This window comes from Tasmannia lanceolata, unplaced genomic scaffold (assembly GCF_043159265.1).
Source record: "Tasmannia lanceolata isolate RefF3 unplaced genomic scaffold, GAP_Taslan_0.1 ptg000013l, whole genome shotgun sequence".
Classification (NCBI taxonomy): Eukaryota; Viridiplantae; Streptophyta; class Magnoliopsida; order Canellales; family Winteraceae; genus Tasmannia; species Tasmannia lanceolata.
Genome location: NW_027518690.1, coordinates 18,590,973 through 18,595,093, shown reverse-complemented (window position 1 = coordinate 18,595,093; position 4,121 = coordinate 18,590,973). Strand labels below are relative to the sequence as shown.

At 38.7% G+C, this 4,121-nt stretch overlaps 1 long non-coding RNA gene across 1 annotated transcript; it reads right to left on the bottom strand.

The window, feature by feature from the left end:
- Positions 1-840: 840 nt before the first annotated feature.
- LOC143890888 (uncharacterized) lies at positions 841-3,915 on the bottom strand. Its single transcript, XR_013255271.1, has 2 exons — positions 1,390-3,915; positions 841-1,278 (listed from the first exon to the last, which is right to left on the bottom strand). It is a non-coding gene; the product is annotated as an uncharacterized LOC143890888 (long non-coding RNA).
- Between the last annotated feature and the right edge of the window lie 206 nt (positions 3,916-4,121).

Below are 4,121 nucleotides of genomic sequence, written 5' to 3'. Positions count from 1 at the left end.
TTCCAGGGTTCTTACCTCTTCCGGCTTCAGCCTCAAGAACCACTTCTTCTCAATTTCTGTCAGAGAGATTGGGAACAACTGGGCCATCTGCTCATGGCTCAGACCATATTGCTGGGATAAAAAGATAAACCATCTCATATGATTACGCGGACACCCGGTTCCGTCATATTTATCATAATCAGGAGCTTTAAAATTTGGAGGCAAAGAGATTGTCAAAGACATTATCAACTCAGAGACATCAAATTTCTTTGGCCCCTGCACCTTCATCTACTCCATTTCATGAGCCATTTTGCTAAATTTCTCAGACATTTCTTTTTTAAAATTTTCAAACTTCTCTTTTTCCCTATCAACCCCCCTTGGAACACAATACTCTGCAGCGTACTGCTCATCATCTAGATCGACTTCAAAAGGCGGGATAACAGGCCTATGCAATTCCGGAGATGTAGCACGAGGAGGTGGAAGTATGGGACTTCTAGACGCACAAGCCTTATGACTTATTTGGGTCTTCATGTTTGCCACATCCTCTTTCATTCCGGCCATGTCCCGAGTGAGATTCTTCATCATTTCTTGCATACTCAACAGAAGGTCAGTTGGGTCAGCCATCTGGTTTACTTCAAAAGAACCTGACGACTCTGGTGAAGATGGTAAATGTATTATTGATGACATAGGAGAATCAAAATAGCGAACAAGTCTAGACACTGAGGTAGGTCTATACCAGGTGGGCTTAGCTTGGGAGTCCTTTTCCGGAGCGATGGTTGCTATCTTTCAGAATCCTGATTGAAAGTTAACAAACTAGATTAAATGATTGAGAAATGAAATAAGGTAGTTTGCACCAATAGAGAGAAAAGAGAACAAACATCCTTTATATTGACTATATTGACAGGTTACAACGCCAGCGATTGGTTACATGTAAATGATGAAACTATGAATCACTGACTGTCTATAACATGTATCAAATAAAATTTCTTTCTTTAAATTTTCATCTATAATGAAATCAGATTTACAATCTCTGACTCTGATTATATTCAAGTAAAACAAATGAAGACAATAAAAGAAATGACAATCTCGAGCCGAAGATCTTCATGGTTCACCAATTCGAGCTCTTCGGTTTGCAGGCTCTCCAAATATTCCCCCCTTTCGAAGCTTAGACATGAAAGCAGATCTCCTCTCCGTGATTTTGTCTCTCCAAGCAGCTATAATGGATGCAATGAGATCAGGAGTAAGGCCTTCACAACTAGGTGGTGTGATAACCTTAGGAGGACACAAGATTCCAGTAATCTGACAAGGAAAACACAAAGGTGCATAGAAAGATAATTTTTCTAAGCCCATAAGATAAACAAATGAGTATGTGCAAGTACGGGTGATAATTTGTGGGCAGAATTGACTCACCCAACGAAATTGGTTTTCTCCTACATTCTGCAACTAATGTTGCCATTCATTAAGCTGAGGTTGCTTAATCTTTGTCTTCTAGGAATGAAAACTCTTAAGGGTGTACTCAATGCGGTTTTGTGGCTGAAGGATAGTGAGTTTCTCACATAGCCACACATATAACAGCTTATCACATCCAAAAAAGTTATCCTGCACCTTTTTACTAGCAATAAAGTCTAAGCCATAAAAGGTTTCGGCTAGCATTGTAGGGACAGGATTTCTCCCCTCATTTATCTAATCTACTATTGTCAACAAGGTGAAAGGAGCAGCACTAGAGTCTCTACGAAGGACATGACGTGCAAAGACAGCAAAGACTAAGGCATTACGTCGACATTCCTGAAAACGAGAGTCAGTAGGATCGACGTTTTTAGAAAACAGTTCAATGAGGGCTTGGAATTGCACGTTTTTCTCAGTTAAGCATGGCAGAGTTTTCACGATCTTATTTTTAAAAAGTTTGCAAAAAAGATCATGAGGGGAGTCTACGCTTGAAGGTCGGATCCAAAGTCCCTCTGGAGGAAGCTCTAACAGGACACACCAATCTTCAAATATAGGACAAAGTTGAAAAGACCCAAATCGAAAGACATGGAAAACAGGATCCCAACATCCAGTAGCTGCTTGAAGAAACTTACAATTTATATCGCAACTATTCAGATGAGTAAATGAACCGATGAAACGCTCAGCCACACTCCTTTCTTCACACCTCAGGGGAAAAGATTTAATAATCTCGGCTATCCACTTGTGTAACAAATTGTTCGCCATTATCAGACCTGACAGTTAGATAGAACAAGATGATAAGGGAAGGAAGATAACCTTTAAGTAAATAATAAGAATAAACTTGACAATTAATTATACGGGGAGGATACAATCTGGGATATTGAATTTCTCATCAAAGATGAGAGATAATCAAGAGATCAGACAATAGACCACGGCCATAAAATGACAAAATTAGGTCGCAAATCGGATCTAAATCTGGCGATGAATATCATCAACTGTGTGATCAAGAGGATCAAAATGATAGACCATGGTCATAAAGACAACGGATAAGCCATCAACCAGATCTAAGACATAACAGGTAGACAGGTAAGGATCTAATCCTACTGAGCAATGTATACAAAAGATGAATTTATGATACAACAAAAAAAGTGGATACATAATCACAGGGTAACAAATAAATTGTGATCACGAGAACGATATGTACAGGCCACTATCCTTGTGAACTAAAAGTATACAAATAGAACTGATCAAATCAGAAGTTGTCACTAAAAGTGGGTTCCAAGTTAATCAAAGCTATACATGGGAATCAAGACAAGGTAAACTGACTTCAACGGATAGCAGTCATGCTCAACATGTTTTGGATAAAATCCAGCAGCACAACGGCTATACGAGGAGGTCAAGGTCCAGACTAAGTAAACTGACTCTAAAGAGTAGCAGTCATGCTCAAAATGTGTTGCGAAAAATTCGGCAGCATAACGGCTAAACAAGAAAGTCAAGGTAAGGTAAACTCATGGTTTAACTAACTCTAAGAAATAGCGGTCATGCTAAAAAATATTCTGGATAAAATCCGGCAGCATAACGGCGCTAGACAAGAAAGTCAAGATAAGGTAAACTCATGATTCTCTTAACTCTAAGAAATAGCGGTCATGCTCAAAAAATATTCTGGATAAAATCCGGCAGCATAACGGCTATACATGGGATCCTCATAGTTCAACCAAAGGTATATGAATAATGGTGGTAAGATAAGCTCGAAATATGGTTACCAGAGAAGGGTAAATGAAGGACTGACCATAGGTGAGAACATACAACAACGGGTCAAATCCTATAATCAACAGATCAAAGACTAAACATGGCCAAGGTAATGGCAATAAAAAACCACTGACTAGATCTAGATCTGAATACGGAATGGATATAACCGATTGAATTGAATAAGGAACTCTAACTAAGAGGAGGACCCTAATATATATATAATTTAGTATATATAGGTATATACACATACATACAATTCCTAACCAGGGGCACCAGCCCTAATTCTAATCTAGTTGAGTCAAGGAAGTCTCGACTCAAGACTGACTGATGAGTGTGCTAGGACCGTGTTGTAGCCATATAAAATGAGCTACCCTAGTCTACAAATGGGACAAAGCTCCTAACTCTAAGCTTTACATGTGTAAGCAACACATGTTCGACGCTTATATGAATGCAATATACTTATATAAACGCGTATACTTCCTAGTTGGATTTCACTAAGTCAGTAAGTATATACATAATATATAAAACAAAGTAGGGCTCCGAACTCAATCTATCGGGTACTATGCGTATGAACCATACTTGACATGTATAATACAAATAGGCCCCATGTTATACATAGTATGCTTCATTGCTCATCTGCTGTTGTAGACAAAAGTACGCCCAATGTCTACGACTGCAGCACCGGCGCATAGCTTGAAAATAGATCCAGCAGTCCCGTCAGGGTAGTGACACCCCAGTCTGGCACACACTGTATCTATTTTCGTAGAGCCAAGAATAATGAAAAATAATGAAAAAAGTAAAGAATAAACAATATGATAACATATGATGTGCAGTGTGTGAATCCCTTGTTTTAATTATGCACCTATCTGGTGCCGCTGGATTCTAACAATATAATTCCCATTTAAAATTATTTTAGCTCAAATTTCTCCAAAGTTAGTAAAAATGGCATT